Genomic DNA, 23,729 nt, shown 5'->3' with positions numbered 1-23,729 from the left:
AACTGTGGGATAAGTTAATCCTTAGGCTGCAGGACTGTATCATGATACCAGAATAAAACCCACATGGGCATCCATGGTGAATAATTCTTAATGCTATAATTACAAATTAAACTGCTAAAATTATTTGCTTCTAAAATACTTTCACTTTTTCTATCAACCTACCAACATTTACTTTTATCTGAAAGGAAAGGGCTGTGCTATATGTTGCTGCGAATAAACGGATGTATAGCAGGAAAGAGGCCAAAGAACCTACCAGAAAACTATCCAGGAGCCAGATGCTCTGTCAGTCACTTTCCACGTAGCCTTCAATAAGTCTTTGTTTTCTTCCTTGTAAAAATAACTATCCTCAAGGAGCTTATAGCTAAGTTGATTATATTTACAAATTTGAGATTTTCATTTAATGCCTTCTTACATTACAAAATCATTCTTAATTTATCTACATAGCAGAGATAAAAGTGAATGAATATTTTGATGTTCTTTAATTAATTACATGAAATAAAGCCCCCTCCTTCATCTTAATTGCAGGAATTCTAACACAACCTGTTGCACTGTTTTCCCTTTTTTCTCTTGATATGTCTCTTTCCCCTCAAGGCTGCCAAGGTTTTAAAGTGTTCTAATTATTTCTCTTTCTATTAAATACTCTGTCTCAAAAACATACTTTTCCTTCTTCTCAAAAGGAAATTTATCAAAAAACAACACCGTGGAATCCAAAGAATGAGCGTATTGGTGGTAAGGTGGCCAACGATCCTGGTTTGTCCAGTACTGATGGGTTTCTCACTGTGTGGGGCTTTCTGGGCTAAAACTGGGTCAGTGTCTGATGAACCATGACAGTAGGTCACCTTGATTTGTGGCTTTGGATGCGGCATTGGATGCCTGCATCAGAAAGTTGCAATTTTAATCCCCCTATTAGAATTTCTCTTCTTTCATTGCCAAACAGCTGTAGAAAGCAATCAGACACCAGATGGATGAATGAATTTAATGACCTTTAAGTTTCCTTTACACCAGTGGTTTTCAATTCTGGTTTCTTACTAGAATCATCTGGTTAGCTTTTTAAAATGATGTTATTCCCTGATTTGGTCCAAAGGCGAATCCCAATCATCAGAATACGTGTTCAAATTTCCCCAGTTGATTCTTATGTCATCTCGGGCTAAAATCCACTACTTTCATACATTCTGGGATTCAAACTACAGGTCTAGTAAGAGCCATTCAAAGAAAAGAGAAATCTCCTTTATGAGCTCTGACTTTTTAAATATTACATGCAAGTTTCCATTGCACATTTAAAACAAATGAGAACCCACAAACTGACCTTATAGTTATTCACCTAAGGATCATGATATCTAAGTTTTTGTCTTATCATGTTTTCATTCTGACCAACAATCACCACCATCTATTGACTTTTTTTTTTTCATAAGAAGCTGTATCACTATGGGGCCACAGAGATTTAAAACTCAAGTTCTCTGTATGACACGTGAAATGTCACTAACTTATCGAGCCACCAACCTCAAGAGGAGATCAAAGAGGAAACGTCTACGGCCCAAGATGGCTGGAAGGGCAGCAGGTAGGGTTTAAACAAGGCCTTGAGGACGGGGTGCGGTTTTAGTTAGAAGGTCAGGAAAGGCATTCCAAGCAGGGAGAAAGACACTTTGGGGGTGGGTAAGAAGCAAATAATATAAATATAAATATAAATATAAATATAAATATAAATATAAATATAAATATAGCAAATATAAATATAAATATAGCAAATACAAATATAAAATAATAAAAATAAAAATAAAATAATGCAAATACACCTACAAATGCTAGAATTCACATTCTGTGCAATGCAAACCATATCTGGGGATGCACAGAGCTCACTATGAGGCCAGCTGGGGAGCGAGGGGTCATGATTACCCAATCACTTTTTTGGTGGTGACCACCCGTGACACTGAAAAAGAGAATTGGACTGGCCGGTGAAATAGCTGGTTAAGGACAGGCATAAAGACAGGCTTGGAGAACAAGCCACTCACTAAACAGCAATAGCAGAAGTCCCTTCCCTCTCTCGTGCTGGGCCCACTGAAGAGACCTAATTGCCCAGACATCAAGGCGGATGCTCCAGCAGTCATTGTTGAACTCTTGAGGTTCCCACTCTAGCCAACCAAATGATTATTTAACATTGAAGGAAGACAGCTAGAACAGAACTCAAGAAAAAGTTGTGCGTTAGTTGTCATGTTAGATGATTACCAATCATTGGCTTTCAATTACTTTTATAATGCAAGGGTCTTTTCTCTGGATTTCAGAATTAAAGCACTACTGTTCCATTTGTCTTTGCCTCCTAAAATAGTTAATTTTCCTATTTATTCCAGTATCTGGTCTTCATGGAAGATATTAACTAAATGTCAATGAATGATCTGGGTATGCATGATCTGAGGAAGTCAGTTGGCAAAATTAACATTTAGAAGTAGGCACCACTGGTTATTTCACACATTATTAACTTATATTACAATTCAAATAAGCTTACAGCTGGCAAAAAAAAAATCTCTTCTGTAAAGTGATCTCAAACATAATAGGCTTAATCAGAGATAAATTAAATTAGGCAGCCATGCATACTACGGCATATTAATTCTGAGTAGTTATTAAATACATTTTCTGTTATCAGTGGTGTGAACAACATTATATGCAAACAAATTCTTCAAGAGGGTAGCAAATAAAGTTTATGTCTGGGATGCTACGTGCCTGACATTTTCTCATGCCTTCTTACACTGTTAAATAATCTTTCCTGCTAATAGTGGCACCAGGTTTAGTTCCCATAAACAAGTCAACTCCACTCCCAGACAATTAAAGCAAAAGAACAGCCGACAACACTGCCAGGGTGGTTTGGATTTTTCCAAAGGGAACTTTCTATGGCAATTTTTAGAAGAAGGCATTAGTGAGTCACAGCTGGAGTAAAACTGTCCAAAGTATAAGGTGGTGAATATTCATTACGTTAAAAAATGACGCATCTCATTCTGTGTTTTGGGTCACCTACGTTCCCTGAGAATATTTAAAGAAGACAATTATTAAGGTTAAAGGCTATTTTGTAAAGAAGATCCTACCATTCGTTCTTTCCTTAAATAGCAGCAATCTAAACCATCAACTAGCACTCAGATTTCATAAGCGAGCGAACAGTGCTTTTGTGAAAGAAAAAGATACATCTAAGCTTTTGTACACACACACACACACACACACACACACACACACACACCCTTCTCCTTGATATACCTCTGCCATATTATCTTGTTCTTTTATTAATCAATCAGGCCCTTTAATTCCTATGTCCAGAAGCAATTGAAGTTACTAGGTATGACCACCCTCCCACCCCCAAGCCTGAGAAAAGCATTGGAGTTTCTTTGCGCTTTGCACATTTAAAACTCAATGTAAGGTGACAAGAACATTAAGCTGCCCAGTGAGCAAAATGTGAAACTAATCGCTATCTGTTCTTACCCGTGGGTACAATAATTGGCAAATTAAAGTGCCTGAGGATAGCTGGCCCACCTGCATCAAAAAAGCATCACTTTAAAACGGCTAATGAAGATGAATGGACGCAGCCAGCTTTACTGACAACTCCTTCAAACACCAGAAGACTGAAAAGGCAACGTTAGAGCACCCATTTACTTTCCTGTAAAGTACACACCATGTAGAACTCTTGTTATTTAAAGGAGTAAAATCCAAAATAAAGGAGTAAAATACAAACTCCTTCCATGTGTTTTATACACGTAGGGGTTGAGCTGAGGCTATCACTTGCTCCTCAAAACCCAATGCTTTGCGTTTTAAGCTGAAAAACTGGGTTCAAACTTGCCTACTAAAATGTTGAGTTTGTAGCTTTATGACAACTAGATTCAAAGGTGTGTAAATACCACCAGAAAAGGAAATAAGTTCGTTTTAATAACTTTGCTACTGTTCGTTCATTCATCCATTTGTTTGATCCGTACTGAACAACTACTGTGTCCGAGGCAAGAGATGAATGATGTCTCCTTAAGGAGCCTGTCAACCACTGGAGCCAAGATGCATACACACAGCTAAGAGGGACTACATGTTATCGTAGAAATACTGCCAGAGCACCTCCCTCCCCTTCCAGACTTTGGAGGGGAGAAGACTCTTCCGCTGAATTCTAGGATGACACAGAAGGCACAGAATGGAGAGTTTTTGAGGCTGAACAAACTTGAGAAAAAACTAAGCTGAAAGAACAGCACAGGTAAAATCAACAAGAAGGTCATGGTCTGCTTGAAAAAAAAAAAAGAAATTGCCTTCACAATACGTGAAGGAAACAAATACGGGAGGCAAGAGATCAACAGATGATGAAGATACCTATGAAGATAAGCAAGGGTGACGATATGAAGGGCACTGGAAGACATGTCAAGGAGTTTGGATTTCGTTCTGGAGGTGGTTGTTTGCAACGCTCATGCCAGATAACCTTAGAGTTAGGGAGGGGACGGAGGCAGACGGAGAAGGCATGGAGGGAGAGGGAGGCCAGGTAGTCAGGACCCTGGGTCCCGCAACTCTGTTTCAACCACAGAAGCTCTGCTAGTATCTGTTTTATATCAGGTCTTAATTTTTTAAGGAACTTACAACATTTCAAATGGTTTTAGATTTACAGGAAAGTTGCCAAGGTGGTACAAGAGTTCCCATAAATGTCTCACCTACTTTCTCCTAATATTAACATGTTCTATTACCTTGGCACATGGTCATAACCGAGAAACACACACTGCATTCAGGCATCATGTCTCTTTATCCCTTGTACACATGCCTTGATGTGTAACAGTGTCTCAGTGTTTCCTTGTTACTCATGACCTTGACAGTCTTGAGAAACATTAGCCAGGTATTTTAGAGAAAGTCCTTCACTTTGCTTTTGTCTACTGTTTTCCTCACGACTAGACTAGGGCCCCAGGTTTTGGGAGGAACGCCAACAGAGGCGAGGTACATTTTTCATCATGTCCTATCAGGAGGCGTGTGATATCAACCAGACTCACCACTTGCGACACTAACCTTAATCACTAGTGTTTACCAGGATTCTCCTCTGTAAAGTTACTGTGTTTCTCCTTCATACATGATCTTATTTGGAAGTCAGTCACTAAGTCCAGCCCCCATTGAAGGGTGAGACTAAATTCCCCTTCCTGGTGGGAGCCATATATGCCTATATTATGTGGAATTATTTTATAAGGAAGATTTGTCCCTTCTACTCCAGTTGTTTACTTGTTCAATCATTTGCTTATATTAGGATGAACTCATATATATTCATTTTATACTTCCAATTGTGACCCACTAGCACGTTATCTATTTTGTTGCTCAAATTGTTCAAGCTTCGGCCATTGGGAACTTTTTTAGGTCATCTCTTCTATCCCTTTGACATACCCCCATTCTTTTGTTTTTTGAGCACTTTATTGCTTTAGGGAATACCAAATGCTCCAGGCTTATACTGTATTTTTGCTGTCTCGGCCCTAGAATCAGACATTCCTCCCAACATTCACAGTTCCTTTCATTGGAGGATAACGTTCAGACACCATTTAGGAAACCAGTATTTGGGCATCAGTATGCTAGCCGCCACTGGGACAGCACTGGCCCCAGGCCCTGTTAGCAGAAAGAGCTAGGAAATTTATGTATACATTCAAGCCCAGGTATTCACCTATAGCTACAATTGTTCCTGTATCTGTCCATCTGTATATATATTAGGCTAAATGTGAGTTTGTACTTGACATGTCCAACTCTAGTCCTGCACTAAAGGGTTCATTCTTTCCAGCCTTCCCTCCTTACTTATCTGCAAATGCCGGACAGAGAGAAATCTGGCTCTCACCATCTATTTATTATTTGTTCATCTCTAGTATCTGAACCTTTTTTTTTTTTTGAAAACAGATTTCCATTCTTTAAAATAATAGGAAGAAAAGCCTAAAAATAAATATTGTAAGAGAAGGTCATTAAATTATTTCATGCATAAAAGTAACACAATTATATTTATATTTTTAGAAATGCTATCCTGAGATGAGGTAAGGATAAGTGTTTGGAAGGATGCTCCACGTCCTTCCACATGGGAAGGGCCTTCTCGCAGCGATGGAAATACAAAAGCAGGAATCAATTTGAGAGGGGTTTTAGAAGATTAATGCACAGAAGTGATTAAATGTGAGAAGTGAGACAGTGAAGTCAGACACGAATGTGGATTAAATAATTAGGTGCACGGTGTGCTTTTATCTGAGTTAGAAAATACACTGGGAAGAAACGGTTTGGGAAGGAAATAACTGAGTCTGGGGCATTTTAAGTGGAACATCCACGTGGACATGCTTCGAAGGCATCCTGGAATACGGTTCTGGATTTGAAGAGAACTATCCAAGATGTAGAAGTGAATTTCAGGGTCGTAAGCCCAATAAGGAAGATGGAAAACTTTGGGACTGGATGAAAAGGCCAGGGATGCATGAAGAATAAGCAATAGATCAGGGGCAATAGCCTATCCAACGTTAATACTGACAGATACATGCTGAATTCTAAAACAAAGCATAGAAAACGAAAAGGACTTATGAATTGTATAGTACATAGTGCTACAGAAGTAGAACAGCATTTTTTTAATCATTATCATCACTGTAATTGTTCTGTTTTTACCAAATCATTTCAAGTTTCTTCCGGGCACACAGGAAGACTATAATTCCCACTAAGCCTTGCATTTAGGTGCAAACATGTAACTGGTTCCACTCAAAAGAATGTCAATTGCCACATGTAGCGCTAGTCCTGAGAAGCTTCTGCGGGATCCTCTACCTCATTGTCTATTTCACGGTCTATTGCATTGAAACCGGGTGTAAGATAAAGCGAGAGATGCAAGACTAAAAGAGAAAAGCTATATGAGGCACTTAATGGATAAATAAAAAACTTTTGAAAAAATTAAACATCCATTTATTATAAAACACTAACCGACTAGGGATGGAAAATAACTTTTCCAATCTGATAAAAAGCATCACTGAAAATCCTACAGATAAAATCGTACTCAATTTTTAATACAATGAAAGAGTCCTCATAAAATCAGAAGCAAGGCAAGGGTGCCCCATCTCACCACTTCTATGCAACACTGTCGAGGAGGCTTAAACCACTACAATAAAGTAAGAAAAAGAAATAGAGGATAAAAATTAGAAACAAACAAAACTGTCCCTATTTGCATAGTTTATATTAAAAAAATCCAATGAAACCTACCAAACAATAATTGTAACTAGTAAGTACATTTATAACATCACAGGGCAGTCTTATTTTTATACTGAGATATAATTCACATACCACATTTCACCCTTCTTAAGTGTACAGTTCAATGGTTTTTGTTATATTTACAAGATCGTGCACCTATTATCCTGATCTCATTTCAGAATATTTTCATCACCCAGAAAGAAAACCTGTACCATTAGCACTAACTCCCTATCCCAAGTCCCTGATAACCACTAATCTCCCTCCTGTCTCCATGAAGTCGCCTACTCTGAACATTTCATATAAATGGAATTACATAATAGGCGGTCTTTTGTGTCTGACTTCTTCCCCTTGGCATTTTGTTTACCAAGTTCATCCACATGGTAGCATGTATCCATATCTCATTCCCTTTTTAAAAATTTTTTAAATGCTTATTTTTAAAAGAGAGAGAGAGAGAGAGAGAGAGAGAGAGAGCAGCGGAGGGGCAGAGAGAGAGGGAGACACAGAATCCAAAGCAGGCTCCAGGCTCCAAGCTGTCAGCACAGAGCCTTACGCAGGGCTCTGACTCATGAACTGAGGGGTCATAACCTGAGCTGAAGTGGGACGGTTAACCGACCGAACCACCCACGTGCCCTTATTTCATTCCCTTTTGTGGCTGAATAATATTCCATTTCATGTATATCCATTCATTAGCTGTTCGGGTTTCCTATACTTAGGGTTTTAGGAATTTACTGCTATGTACATTTGTGTACAAGTTTTTGTGTGAACACGTATTTTCAGTTCTCTTGGGTCTATACCTAAGAGTAAAATTGCAAGGTCAAATGGTAACTCTATGAATAACTTTTTGAGGAAATTCCAAGCTCTTCCAAAGTGGTTGCAGCATTTTACATTCCCGCCAAAATGAATAATGGTTCCAAATCTCCACCTCCTCACCAACGCTTATTATTATCATCTGGCTTTTTTATTATAGTAATCCAGGTGGGTGTGGAGTGGTATTTTATTGTAGTTTTCATTTGTGTTTTCCTAATTACTAATGATGCTGAGCATCTTTTCATGTACTTATTGATCATTTGTGTATGTTCTCTGGAGAAAGGTCTATTTAGCATTTTCCCTATTTTTAAATTGGAGTATTTGTCTGTTTATTGCTGAGTTGTAAGAGTTCTTTGTATATCCTAGGTTCTAGACCTTTACCATATATGCAATTTGCAAGTATGTTTTTTCCCACCTTGTAGGTTTTCTTTTCACTTTCTTTACAGTATCCTTAAACGTTTTTAATGTTGAGGAGGACCAATTTGTCTATTTTTTCCTTTTGTTGTTCATGCTTCTGATGTTGTATCTAAGAAACCACTGCCTAATCCAACGTCACGAAGAGTTATAGTTACGTTTCCTTATAAATTTTTTATAGTTTCGGCTTTTACATTTAAGTCTTTGATTGATTTTCAGTTAATTTTTATGTATGCGGTGAGGAATGGTCCAAGTTCATTGTTTTGAATGTGAACACCTAGTTGTCCCAGGACTGTTTGCTGAAAAGACTATTATCCCCCGATTGAGTTGTCTTGGCACCATTTCTGTAAATCAATTGACCATAGATGTATGGGTTTATTTCTGAACTCTCAATCTATTCCATCGATCCATCTGTCTATCCATCTGCCAGTACCACACAGTCTTCATTACTGTAGTTTTGTAGTAAGCTTTTAAATCTGGAGTGAGTCCTCCAACACTACTCTTTGGCAAGGTTGTTTTGGCTATTCTGCGTCTCTGGTATTTCACAGAAAGTTTGGAATCATCTTATACATTTCTTTTAAAAAGCCAGCTGAGATTTTTACGGGGATTGCTTTGAATCTGTAGATACAGTTGGGGAGTTCTGCCATCTTAACAACGTTAAGTCTTCGATGATCATGTTGCATCTGTCTAATTATTTAGGTCATCTTTGATTTCTTTTGACCACCTTTTTCAGTGTTCACTGTCCACATCTTATGCTTCTTTTGTTATATTTATGCCAAAGCATTTTGGGGTTTTTTTAATGCTATTTTAAATGGAACTGTTTTATTTTTTCGATGGCTCATTGCTGGCGTAGAGAAATATAACTGATCTATCCTGCAGCCTTTCTGAACTCATTTATTAGCCCCAACAGTTTTGTGTATGTGTGAATTCTTTAGGATTTTCTCCATATAAGACTGTGCCATTTGTATACAGAGTTTATTTTATTCGTCCCTCCCTAATCCAGACATCCTTTATTTCTTTTCTTCTTGTCTAACTGCCTTGGCTAAAACCTCCAGAATATTATTGAATAGAAGCATCAAGAGCAGGTATCTTTGTCTTGTTCCTCATCTTAGGTGGGAAACTTTTTCAGTCTTTCACCAGTAAGTATGATGTTAGCTGTGGGTTTTCATAGCTATCCTTTATCAGGCTGAGAAAGTTTCTTTATGTTTCTAGTTTGTTGAATGTTTTTATCACGAAAGGTAGTTTGTTAAATGTTCTATGTCCATTGAAATTATCGTATCGTTTTTGCCCTTTTCTTCTATTAAAATGGTGTCCCACATTGGCTAACTTTTGAATGTTGTACTAACCTTGCATTCCCGGGATAAATCCCACTTGGCCATGGTGCGTAATCCTCTGTACGTGGTTTTTAATTTTATGTGCTAGTATTATGTTGAAGATTTTCATGTTTATATTCATAAAGCATATTGGTCTGTAGTTTTCTTATATTTTTCTGATTTGGGTATCAGGACAATACTATAATTATAGTTTTATGTATTCAAAGTAAGCAATTAGGAGATAAAAAATTAAATTTCACCTAAACTATTAAAAATACATAAAATTCTGAGGAATATGAAATAAGAGGCTAGAAGAATTTTACATTGAAAACTACAAAATATTGTTGAGAAATGTTAAAGCAGACCTATATAAGTGGGGAAAGAATGTCTGTATGCTTATGGATTGGGAGGCTAGTGGTGATATTCAATTCTTCCTGAGTTGAGGCTTGGTTTCAACATATTCCCAATGACAACGCCACTAAGCTGATCATTTTTAGAAACTGGCAAGCCTATTCTAAAATGTATGTAAAATTTCAGAAGAACTAGGAGATTGAAACCAATATTATGAAAGAAGAACAAAGATGGAAAGCATATACCATCTGCCTTGAAGACTTACTATAAAGCTACCATAATCAGTATAGTGTGGTACTAGCATAGAGAGCAACAAAATAAATGGAAGAGAATAGAAAGGTCAGAAATAGAGGCACACTTATATGGTCACTTGATTTCTGAGAATAGCATGAAGGCAGTCGTTCCATTAGGGAAAGGAAAGTCTTTTCAACAAACAAGACTAGAAGAATTTAATGTCGTATACAGGAAATAATAAGCCCAACCCTGACCTCACATAATACACAAAAGTTCATTCAATACAGATCATAAATCTAAATATAAAACTAGAAAACTATTTAAAGAAGCCATAGATTTTTTTTTTTTTTTTTTTTTTTTTTTTTGCTTTGGGGATAAAGTTATTTTAGGATACAAGGAACAGTGTTCATAAAAGGAAAACAGTAATATTACAACCCCCCCCAAATTAAAACTTCTGCTCATCAAAAGACGCTTTAATGTTTATTCATTTTGAGAGAGGGAGACAGAGCATGAGCAGGGATGGGGCAGAGAGAAGGGGAGACCCAGAATCCAAAGCAGGCTCCAGGCTCCGAGCTGTCAGCACAGAGCCCAACATGGGGCTCGAACTTACAAACTGCGAGATCATGACCTGAGCCAAAGTCGGACGCTTAACTGACTGAGCCACTCAGACGCCCCTTTAATAAACATTTTATAAAGAAGATCTATGAATGGCCACTAAGCACATAAAGAAGGTTTCCACATGAGTCATCAAGTAAAACACGTATTAGATAACAAGGAAATACCACTAAAAACCCACCAGACTGGCTAAAATTCAAAAGACTGACAATACCAAATGTTGTTGAGGATGTGGAACAACTAAACCTATCATTTGTTATTGGTGGGGATGTAAAATGGTGCCACTACTTTGGACAAAGACCTGGTAATTTCTTATAAAACTGAATATGCACTTAACGACTTAAAATTCCACTCTTAGAATGTGGAACTAGTAGAAATGAAAGCCTATGTTGACAAAAAGCCTCACTCAAGATTGTTCATAATAACTTCATCTATAATAGTCAAACCTGGAATGAGCACAGGTGTCCATCCAAGGAAGAATGGATAAACTGTGGTATATTCATATAACACGGTATCACTAAGCAGGAAATAGAAATGCACTACTGATAAACTCAGGGACAGAGTAATCTCAAAAACATCATACTGTGTGAAGGAAACCCGGCACAAAAGAGTACATAGTGTATGATTCCGTTTCTATGAAGTTCTAGAACTAGAAGTAATTTACTCTGGGTGGTCGAAGAGGGCTGGGGATTTGCGGGGAAGGGGTAGGAGGGAATTTTCTGAGGTGATGTCGGTTTGAGTAGCACAAGGAGAGGCATTGTCAGAACTCATGAAAATGTAAACTTAGGATCTATGCATTTTATATAAACACATATTGTACCAAAAAAAAAAAAGAATTATAAAAAAATCATAAACTTTGAATTCTGGCAATGATATATAAGCCAAAGGACTGTGTGTGGGGGGAATGGTGCTGATGTCTACAACTTACTTGAAAATGTGTCCCAAAAGAAGATGGATTCGTGGATGGACAGAGGGATGGGATGAGAGTGGTGGATATATGAGTGTTCACTGTAAATTCCTTTCAACTTTTCTGTACGGGTAAACATAGTCATAGTAAAATGCTGCAAAAAATATCTTTAAAAACGGAGTCTTTCATAATAAATAATAAATGAATTTAAAAAATCAAAAGAAGAAAGCCCCACCAAGCTTGTAAGATACCAGTCATGTGAATCTGGCAAGGTATTTAAATAGTCTACATCTGAATGTCCTTCTTTATAAAATGTGAGTGATAAATAATATAAATAATACCTTCTATACAGGATTGTTAAAGGACTGTACTTGATATATGTGAAAAACAGTTCCTGGCACAAAGAAGCACTGAGTAAATGTTTTAGGGACTATTTTCAGTGAGCATGGAGTGCCTGTGGCCATAAACCCACAAAAATAAAACGTCTCAGAAACAGAAGAGGAGGACAACGTTTGCACATTTTGTGAAAGCAATTGTTATATTTGCTGTGTAGATAAAATCAGATTCACTGTGATTTTTTTTCTATGCATAAATATCATTTATTAGGACCTCAAAGTGAATGAGCTAGTAGAAAGGAAATACTATATTTTTGAAAACCCATAAAGCATATTTTTAGACATGGTATTTCCTTGACTTTCATTCCAGGGAAACACTAACACACGGCACGGAGCATGCTGGGCCCAGAAAAGAAAGCCTGCCAGATGCCACGGCAATAAATAGAGTGAGTCCTTGGAGAGGAAGCATAAAACGAGAACATGTAGCATTATGTCTCCCAAACCCTTCCCATCTGGTATTTAGCCCACTGAAGTCGTGGGGTTTTTGGAAATTCACCCTTGTAGGCCACCTTTAATTAATTTTCTTATTTATTTGCTCAGTAAACATTTCAATCACAGCCCACTCTGGGCAAAGTTCTCAGCATCGCCCTCCAGGACTTAATGAAAATGAAGCTGGGTTAGGTCATCTTAGAAAAAAAAATTCTAAATGCAGTAAAATTAAGAGGATAGTACTGTCTATACCGGCCCCGTCCTTTTTCAATATTCACTTTAAAAATGCAATTTTAGCATTTTTAATCAACAGATTAAGCTACTGCATATTTTCATAAATGACAGAAATCCTCAGGAAGGAAGGTAGCAGAATTTATGTGGGTTATATCTTTGCTGAGAAGTGTGTAAGTAAAATTACATTTTTATAAATTGCATCTTCTATAGTGTTTATAAATATTTTTATAAATGCAAGTGGAATTTCTTAATGTGATATCTTTTACTAAACTGCAATTTAGTGATGTCTCTAATAAGAAAAATGACCTCTAGAATACTGAAAGTTGTTTCATTTTATGACTGCTGTTTCTTGGGTTGTCAAATATACACACTTACGATAATTCCAAGAAAGTGTGATTAATCGATTTTTACCCAGGATTTTAAAACAACAAAGGAAATCCTTTTAAATGAAAGGAAAAGTACATTCCATTCCCTTAACTCATCTTTATTTTGGGATTACACTTTCTCTGCTAAAATTTAGGATGGAATTTCTAACAGGGATGGCATTGTTCAGTAAATAGCATTCCTTTGTGTGCGTGAAACATTTCAACTGAATAAAAATGGTCTCAGACTTTTTAATCTGGAAAACTTTTGCCTATAGTATTTATTCAAATGTTGTCCATATTTTCAGGAAAGAATTTAGAAAAATGGCTTTCTCATAAAAATATGTCGTTCGCTTGTGTCTGTTTAAAAAGGAACTCCCTCTCCTACCTCCAGTGCTCCCACGCACACACACACAAATCCTGTGCTATCAATAGAAGCTAAAGATAAAATTAAAGAAACACTGGCTGCATGCCAAATTCTGGGATAATAGGGAAGAGAAAGCTGGTAGGCAATCACCTCTCCCAGCCCTTATCTTTTTCTCCCACTTATCAGTCTGGGCTGGGGGCTGCAATGTCCATTCTCTATGACCTCTTTCTTGACTGGAGACACAAGCTGTGAGTCAGGTGCCCTGTACTTTAATGTCTTATTATTCTTTCCCTTGAGTGAAACCTTACTGTTGAGGGGAAATAAAATGTTAACACGTAAATGAAAAGACTCAGTCACTTGTAAATCATCTTCCTGGGTCTCACCACCAATACACCTAAATTTTAAAACACCGTTTCAATTTAAATAGTAATAAATTTGTCAAAGAAGTATATTGAGACCTATATTCAAATAAAGTTTACCACTGACTTTAGGTTAATATACTGTTTTCTAAAATAATACAAATGGCGTAGAATGGTCAAGGGCCAAACTTCTGTTAATTCCTCCCAGTGTGGATCATCTTAGAATAAAATTATTAGGGGGAAGTTAGGGATTCATGAAGCAGGATGGAGAGGGTTTTGTTGTTAACAGTTGTTGAGGCTTTCGCTAGCCAACAGCTTATACTACTGTATTTATATAACTGTCCTTGAGATTAAACATCATGTGATTCCAACAAGTGTGTTCTTTCTGGTTCACCCAGATTAGGGAGCTTTCCCATGTTAATTTTGTCTCTTTCAAAAGCATCCTTGAAATTCTTTGTCCTTAATTATTTATGTCTATATCTCAGGTGGTAAGAGCACACTTGACATTTACAATTTTTCTGGGTTCCTAACACTTACCAGTTTTGTTTTCTGCCTAGACTTGTTAGCCTAATTTTGTCCTCAACACTTTTAGGAATAATGCATTATTTCCCCTTGCATTTTGCACAGTTGCTTATTGAGGAATCCAAATTTAGGTTTCAATTTACTCAAAATGAACTTGATGATCCTCTCATCTGAACCAAACTCCTGATAGTTTTTTACTGTTTTCCATTCCATTTCAAATTTTGACAGATACTTTCTCAAATTATATTTGAAAAACTTGCAATCCAACATCATGACCAGCTGTCTTTCTGCCAAGCCACTGATGGCCTTGCTATTTTTCTTTCTTTCCTTTTTTTTTTTTTTTAATTCTATGGACTCCAATATAAAAGTAAAGGAAAATAAATATAAAGGGATGACAGTAGGCCCATTACTACTGGGCACATTTCCTCATTTTCTTCTGCAACTCCATCTTTGTGGTTGGGATCAGAGCAGAGCTGCCCTACTCCTGAGAGAATGAGCCTGCAGAGGAAGGCGAGGAAGGCTACAGATTTGGTGATAATTTCAGTCGAGTCCCAGGACAACAACTTGGAGGCACACAGATGGATAGAGCAGACATTTTACTTTCTAAAGTAAAATCTGCCGAAATAAAGGATGTACGATTTATTGGAAATTCCACCACACTTATTAACAAACATGCCAAATGAGAACCTGAGGCCATCTGCAGATCTATCATTACAATGGATACTGATAAAAATCATAATTTAATGTTAGAAAATAGCACTAATGAGCTCATATTGGGAATATCTGGACTACTAGAACAAGCCCTACTTAAAAACATATGTGGGTTAAGATCGAAAGCATTTCCCTGCTGATTCTAGACATACAGGAAAGTCCAAGTGTTATGGTGATGCCCAGCACAGTAGCTATAAGTAATGTGAGCAAGAATTTCTGACAGAAACTCTATTTTCTGAAGACTTATACTCAGTTACAAAAGTCTGCTGAAAGCTAAACTTGGCCCAAATCTTAGCTTAGCAGAACTCCATCAAATACTACAAAAAATAAAGACCAAGGGGGAAAAAACCCTACAGACTTGACTTTCAGAAAAGACCAGGACATTGCTTGCAAGGGAGACCAAAGAAAATTCTCAATACTTATTAATCTTTTCATATAGAAAATTTCATTTGGCAAGTGGTAAGATAATTTACAGTATAATAATTCCCGGCATCTTGAAGGGAATAAATAATTAAAAAGAGTGAGAATTGAACCCAGGAAAGGCTCTGTCAATTCTAGAAATAATTGCTTTTACTCTTGAATTTTTCAAAGTTGCATTTTTTTTTTTAGTGGTGTCAGTTGGGGCAGCCCACAGTCATATACAAAAATACGATTGACCCCCCCCCCAAAAAAAAGCTTTAATCTCTTAGAATAACAAAACAGAACAGAATATGAGAAGGGTGTAAACTCTTATATACACAGCTTTTAAATTTTTAAGGGAGTAGACACTTGTTTTATAGCCCTAAACAATCTGGGAACCCGAAACAGAGACTTTAATTCTAATAACTCTCGAAAATTGATGCTCTCCGTTAACTCTGATCTTCCATTTGTTTTTAGACTTCAGTTTTCAATCATAGGAGGTCGAAATATGCTGAAGTTAAGTGTTCTAGTAAATGAAGGATGATTACTAGGAAGGCTAAAATACCTCCAAGTCAAATGACCACACAACCTCTACAAATATTTATTACTGTAACCTCTACAAATATTTATTACCTTGTTTATTCATTCAACCATTCAAAAAGATTTATTTAGTCTGCACTAGGTAAAACACTCACAAAACAACCCTAAAATCTGCTAAAAACAAGTACAAATATATGTTCCTTTGAGGATTTTTGATAGTGCCCCTGTTTTGAAGACACCAGGCACCAAACAAATATTTAACTTTACATCTCGAAACTGTTAACATCATATCTAACTTTTTAAAATATCTAACACACATTTTTCCAATGTTGTTATGAAACCAAGAGACAAAAGGAAACGTTTGGTTGGTCGAATGGAAAAGGAAAGTCCTCCCAAAACTAGCTGACCTCCAAGATGTTGATGTGCAAATACACTTTAAAATCTCTCTCTCATGGACACCAACTGCACCTCAGCGTCTAAGGGTTGGAAGTAATCCCTTCTTCCTTCTTGCATTCTCTCTTTGTCTTTGCTCTATTTCTTTTGTCTTTTCTCACTGTTTGGACACATTTGACACTTGTGTGAGATGGAAGCCACATTGGAAACTGTCCATCGGAAAAATCAGGAGGGAGGGATGAAGGCACATCTAACAGTAACAACAAAACAAAATAGAAAAGCTTGCTGACAAGAAGGAAGAAAAGGTTTTGTAGTATATTTTAAAGAGCAAATGCTTCCCGGTACCTCTTCTGTGGAAGGCAGGAAACAGCAGCACCACGTGGTAAACCTGTGTGTCTACTGTGAATGATAAAATGGGTGCAGGAAGATGGTTGTCCAGAAAAAAAGAAGGCTGGTAAATGTCCTTTTATGAGAAGGTAGATGTACTTTATTTGGGAGACTACATGATAATTAACTACTAAGAATGAGCCAGATGTCCCTATATTAACAGATAATTAAAAAAAAATAACAATGTTGAAGGGTGCTTGGGTGACTCAGCCCGATCGGTCAAGTATCCCGCTCTTGGTTTTGGCTCAGGTCATGATCTCACGGTTTGTGAGTTCAAGCCCCAAGTCCAGCCCTGCACTGATAGCACAGAGCCTGATTGGGATTCTCTCTCACCCTCTCTCTATGCCTCTCCCCCACTCATGTGCACCTTCCCCCAAAATAAATATTTAAAAAATAAAAAAAATCATGTTGAAGAAAAACAAGTTGCAAAGGTATACATTCAGTATGATCTCACCTAGGTAAACTTAAAAATAATATTCCATATAGATACATCTACCGACTTACAATAGTTATGGATATATATCTATATATTTTTATTTCCATAAACAGTATATATAATAAATATAATATGATATGATATAACATAATATAATATAATATAATATAATATAATATAATATAATATAAATGGAATAATATACAGCAATATTATTATAGTTAATATTACTTCTGGGGATGGATGAATAGGAAGGATGTTGATTTTTTTTTTTTTTGCTTTAAAAAAAAGAGATCCAAAGCAAATATAATAGTATCAACATATTAAAATATAGGGGTGGATACATAGGCCTTTTTCCTTTCTATAGGTTTAAACTACTTCATAATAAAAATATAGTTTAAAAATCATGGTGTTTAAAAGAAAGATATTGTAGAAACTTAGGCTATTGGAATGAACTATTCCAAAAAAGAAAAAAAAAAAAAAAAGAATGAACTATTCCAGTAAGTCCAATTTTCTTACTTTTGAGCCTAGAATATACAAGACTGATTATTTTCCATCTTTAGCAAGAGGAACAATGGAGAGCTAATGTAGAAGAAAAGACTGTCCTTGATATGATAAGTCAGTGGCACTTTTGGCAAATGGATGATAATTTCCAGATGGAAGTGAATTATCTGCACATAATTATATTGAATCCTCTGGCTTTAAAAGAGTGTTTCAATCACACAGTATCCATGTAAGTCACTCTTTTCTTCCTTATGGGGTGTAAATGTGAGGTTTAAGGGATGGTTAATGGATGCTACATTTTCACTGCTGCTAAAAATGTATAATTAGAGACTGGATTTTGGAATAACAATTTGGACATTTAAAGTATTGATTAGCTGTTCAAGACCACAGTTGACTTTTTTTTTTTTTACCTCTCACAAAGACAGACTTTCTTTCTTTCTTTCTTTCTTTCTTTCTTTCTTTCTTTCTTTCTTTCTTTCTTTCTTTCTTTCTTTCTTTTTTTTCCCCTAAACTGCCATTAAGCATTTTCTAACGTAATTCCAAGGAGCTCACGGGTACTGAAGTACTGAAGCGGGACGGAAACTTACAAACATTTTATTAACTTTGGATCATTTGCAATTATTAGAATTAACAGCAAAGAGCCAGAGAGGTTTTTGTTTTTGTTTTTGTTTTAAATCATAGTGGTAAATAAGCCTGAAATGTTTCACTCGTGAGGCAACAGTCATGAGATGTATCGTTAAATACGAGGGGTGAAAATATATCACAGACGCGAGTGGTGTTACACGGTACACATTTTTCTGAAAAAAGTAGTCTCGACGCAGGAGGATTAGATATATACCCACAATAAGAGGGCATATTGACCTATAATTTTCAATATTACATCCTTGTATTTTTTATTATATGCTATTTTTCAGCTACTAGAGGAACACGGTCTCATAAAGCTAATATTTATTCTTCCATGTTTATAGAGCTAGTAGTGCATTTCAGGAAATGAGAAACTGAGAAGTCAAATATAACTTGGTGTCTTGAGCACAAAAGAAGACAGAACAGGAAAATCACCATGTTTAAAAAAACCTGGCTGAGTCATAAAGTGTTAAATAATTAAATAACACAAGATAAGGGAAGCCTCAGATGTTATTTCTCTCTTCATGCATGTAAGCCTTTTTATAAACGATACATTTTATCATGTAGGATTCCTCATTTTACTAGAAAGCAGAGTTCTCTAGTCCAGGCCCTATTTTCATCTCTGTACTTCTCACGTGTTATTTTGTAGACATTAAGGCAGGTATTAAGTATAATCTATTATAACAATCCAGATATTCCTACTTGGCTGGCGTTGTGTCTTTAAGTCATGAATTCTTCTTATTTTGTTAATAAGTAACCTCTGTAAATTCAATTACTTCTTAACATTAAATCAAAAAAGAAAAAATAGGAGGGAGTGAGAATTTTTCGTTGGAAAAGTACCTGTATTTTGGTAAATGTCTCAAAAAATCAGAGCCTTAGCAACCTTCTGTGGGAGAAATGTCCCAAAGCTCCATTGTTTTTACATTCTTTCAGTTTACAACTTTCCTTGGGACCTTGGAAGGATCCAGAAAGATAAACGTCATCAAGTCATTTCCCCAGTCTCTGCTTGCAGAATGAAGTAGGGGCCACCAATAAGCAAGTGAGGGAGGAGAGAGAAATGCTGGTGGAGGGTAGGTGAGGCAAGGGATATGGGATTGAAGGGAGAGAGAGGTTCCGCTGCAGTCAAGGGCCCTTTCAGCTCCCCCAAAACGGATCCTCGAATTTCTGAGGAAGCCCGTGACATAGAGTAGGGAGTTGAAACTAGGGCACATGGTGAAAAGGCAGTGAAGAAATATTCCTTTGTTATTTACCTGTTTTCAGTCTTCCCTCCTTTTACTCCTTTCTCAGTGACTGAGCTAATAATACCTTTGTAACATCAACCCTGCTAATACTCTGGGGTCCAGGTTCTGTCTTTTCCCTAAATCCTCAGAACTGTCCTCTCTTTGCTATTTTCCTGCCCTGAGTTCCGATATTACCTTTCCCATATCCACGTTCCTGTATCAAATACCAGTGATTTCCTTTAAAACACCAAGCCAGAAATTCTGGTCTTCCGAAAGAGAATTCATAACTGCCTGTTACTGTCTTTCTGGACTGCCGGGAAATAAATGTAAGCCCAGAAGAGAAGCATGATGGCGAGGGAAGAGAGTGATCCCAGTGCTAAAAACTGGGTTCCTAGGTGCAGCCCCACCCTTTATTCAACTCTGCCAGATTCAGCATCTTCAATTCCAGGTGAGGAGCTTGGAGTCTGGGCAGTCCTGGTCCTCTCTGCAGGCACATGTGAAGGAGGGCTGAATCCGGTTGTCACAGTGACTGGGTGCCTAGGGAGCTACTGGTCGTTGGCCCCAGGAAACCAGGGCTGTTTAGCCATTCTAGAACGCATGGGATAATCTGGCATCATCAAGAACTGCCCCCACCTCGAAATGTCAATAATGGCCCCACTGACAAACACTGATAGATGATTTTTAATGCTCCTTCAATCAGTCTGGACTCTTAAACTTAAGCAGAGTGTAGAGATCTTTAGACACTCAGAAAAGAACTGTGAGGCTGCGCAAATTTCTGGATTATACAATTTCATAGAAGAAGTTCAACAAAGTGGGTTCATTTCTCCTGAAGAGAAAAAGGATCACTTGGCAACCGAATCTGTGATGATACAGGGGGCTCTGACCAGTAAGTTCTCTCCCTCCAGGGAAGAAAGAATGCACCATCATGCTAGGACATCCGGAATTACCTTGGCTTTCGCGACAACAAGGTTTCTAAGGAAGGAAAATCTATATTAGGTTTAAAAAGGAAAGTGGATTCCTAGGTTTGAAGGCAAATAGATTCTCATTAGTTTCAGACAGCTCAAGCGGGGTCTTGCTTACAGATGAGGGGAGAACGTTTAGGTAACTTCTGAAGTCCTTTCTAGCACTTCCGTTTCTATGGATACACTTATTAGGTTTCTACACACTATGATTTGCTACCAAATTGACAGACTGGAAAGTTGAAGGTGGGGGCACAACTTCCCATCCCTCTCCCCCAGTACGTCCTGCGTGCCTCACACTTCAAAGTGCGTCAGTCATGAGGCCCAACAAAGAAGGGTGCAGAGGGACAACGGGAATGTACCAGCACTGCAGTGAAATCTACTTTGGTTTCTCAGTAGAAATAAAAGAAATAAAAAGAAAACCCACAGAAAAGGGCCATTAGGGGAGAAAACATTTGTCACCTTGGACAGAATAAAAGTCCAACCAAATGAAATAAATGCCTGTGGAAAAAGACGTGTCGTTCTAGGCAAAGTACTCGGTTCCTTCTCCCTTGCTCTTCATTGAGTTTTTGTCCACTCAATGTACCAAGCTTTACCCTCTCCCCTGTTTATTTTTCCACCTATGAAAGATGCATGGATTGAATTCAGCCTTCGGGTAGGTCTTTGTTGGAAAGTACTTTCAAAGTAAAAGTGTTTTACTTGGCACTGTCTCAACAGCAAAACATGTACTTCCAAAATAAAACGCTTGCTTTGCAGGCAAGCTTTTTTTTTATTGAGTAAACAACAATATTGTTCGCAATTTTTCAAGCTGTTAATATACACGTACTAAAAGACAACAACAACCCTGTTCTATCATTGTAAATCAGAGGGTGAATACCCCTTGGCAGAGCTACATGAAAACACTCTGGTCACTGAGCCTTTATAATTTAAAAGCTGTCATAACGATCATACTAGTTGATATTGACAGATGAGGTTTTGATTTTTAGTGTTTCAAAATAGAATTTATCCACAAGGCCTCTAACTAATTGGTAGCACTTAACAAAATATATAGACATCCACTATAAATTTATTAAATCTATTCCGTTAGAATTTATAGAACCCAAAAATAAAATTTGTTTCAAGCCCAAGTGGGGGATATTTTATTTCTAATATCCTTGTAACATTCTACAGAGTATACAATAATAAGTATGAGAAGTAGCATATCAAATTTCTTTTCATTTCTTTTATCTGTCTCCCAGTGAAATCAAGGGATTACAGTCTGTGCATATTCTACTTCCAGAGTTCTTATTACAATGGGGTAGGACTATTATCCACTTTAAAAATATCCCTCAAAATTAATATCTTCACTAAGAGAAATTAGAAAAAAAATTAACACAAACCTTAAGACCTCCGGAGGATCAGAAGACAAATAGGTTCTCTGAGGACTTGGTTGAAATAATGCATTCACAAAAGTCTTTTAAATGGAAGCTGTTCACAAAGGGAGTCCCATGGAAGACAGTGTGGCTTTGACATGCCAGGTGCTTCTGGAAGGAAAGAAAAAAGCGCGCTATTAGGAAGTATCCAAGTGCTATTACTGCCAGTCCCAGCCATCATTGTATTAGCATCAATTGCTATTATTAATATAATGGTAGGAATTTCTGTAATCTTGTGTCCCCCAATTCTTATTTGTAAATGGCAGGGTAGGAAAGTAAGCTCTCAGCTCTGTACCTGAAAACTTTTAAAAGCCAGGAGTATTTTACTAACTCTTATTTTTCTCATTATCTAAGCAGGCTAGGATTGAAGAACTGTACATGGGGTATGAGGACAGAGGCAGCAACACTGGTATTTAAGGGATTCCGACCAGCACAGCAAGGGCCTGCATACATACGGGCTCTTTAATTTGAACCACAGGCCTGCAACTGAGAGAGAACTGGCTCCATTTTATGGATGAGAAAACGAAAGCACAGACTCCTGATGCCGGGCTTAGAACCCAGGTCTGTAAAAGTCCAAAGGCTTCATGGCTCGCTCTTTTCCTCATTTGACTCTGTGGCCTATGGGATTTAGAAAATATATATTTTTAAATTTTTATAATGTTTATTTATTTTTGAGAGAGAGAGAGAGTGAGAGAGAGAGAGAGAGAGAGAGAGCATGACCAGGGGAGGGGCAGAAAGGGGGAGACACAGAATCCAAAGCAGGCTCCGGGCTCTGAGCTGTCAGCACAGAGTCCAACCCGGGGCTTGAACTCGTGAACCACGAGTTCATGACCTGAGCCGAAGTTGGATGCTGAACAACCGACTGAACCACCCAGCTGCCCCTAGAAAAATATTTCACAAACAGGATTGACAAGAGAACAGACAATGCAGCAATTTATTAAATTAATCCAAATATCATTAAATTTAGGACATTTTCTTTCCTAATTTGCTTTAGTTTTATGTATGGTACCATCATAATGGAGTCACAGGAAATACAGACTCCCAGTTGTAAGCGGGCCAGCCTTTCTCCCATCTTTGATCTTGGGTTTTCTTGCTACGGATGGGAATGGAAGCCACACCTTCTGTGGTATCTCTGACTGGTATTCCTGTGTCTCCTCATGGCTATATCCATCTTAATGGTTGAAGGTGACTGGGAGGGCTGGGCAGGGCACCATCTAGATTTCTATTCTCAATTTTAGTCAAATGTCTACATGTTTCCAGTCTCTCTAGTGCCAACACAGCCCCTCAGCCTACCCCCCCCCCACTGGCTGGCCCAGCACCCCCTCTTACACGGTGTTTCGGGGTCACTGCCCACCAATAACAACTTCAAAATCTCCCTCGAAGTTCCAGCTTTTTATGCCACTGACTTCCGAGTATTGGGACTTTTAGCTCATGTCCACACCGCGTTTGGGGAGCTCCTCAGAAAAGCTTTGAGAATGACGGAGCGAGAAGGTCACACATAACTTTAACAAGTTTTTGTTTTATTTTTATTTTTGGCAACAAAAGCTTAAGTCATGGATAAAGAAATAGGGAAAAGACGATTGATAGCATTTTCAGAGTTCTGTAGGACTGGAGCCTGGGATTGTTACATCAGGGGGAAAAAAGAAAAAAGAACAGAGC

General features: G+C 37.5%; 1 protein-coding gene across 2 annotated transcripts in view; it reads right to left on the bottom strand.

Moving 5' to 3' along the window:
• The window catches only part of ENOX1 (ecto-NOX disulfide-thiol exchanger 1), a 270,650-nt gene extending 248,553 nt beyond the window's left edge, over positions 1-22,097 (bottom strand). For both annotated transcript variants that reach the window (XM_042976177.1, XM_042976235.1), the window contains exon 1: positions 22,038-22,097. The gene's annotated coding sequence lies outside the window, so the exon portion shown is untranslated. The remainder of the gene's footprint in view (positions 1-22,037) is intronic.
• Positions 22,098-23,729: the final 1,632 nt, after the last annotated feature.

Source organism: Panthera tigris, chromosome A1, assembly GCF_018350195.1.
Source record: "Panthera tigris isolate Pti1 chromosome A1, P.tigris_Pti1_mat1.1, whole genome shotgun sequence".
Classification (NCBI taxonomy): Eukaryota; Metazoa; Chordata; class Mammalia; order Carnivora; family Felidae; genus Panthera; species Panthera tigris.
This window is presented reverse-complemented; position numbering and strand designations above follow the sequence as displayed.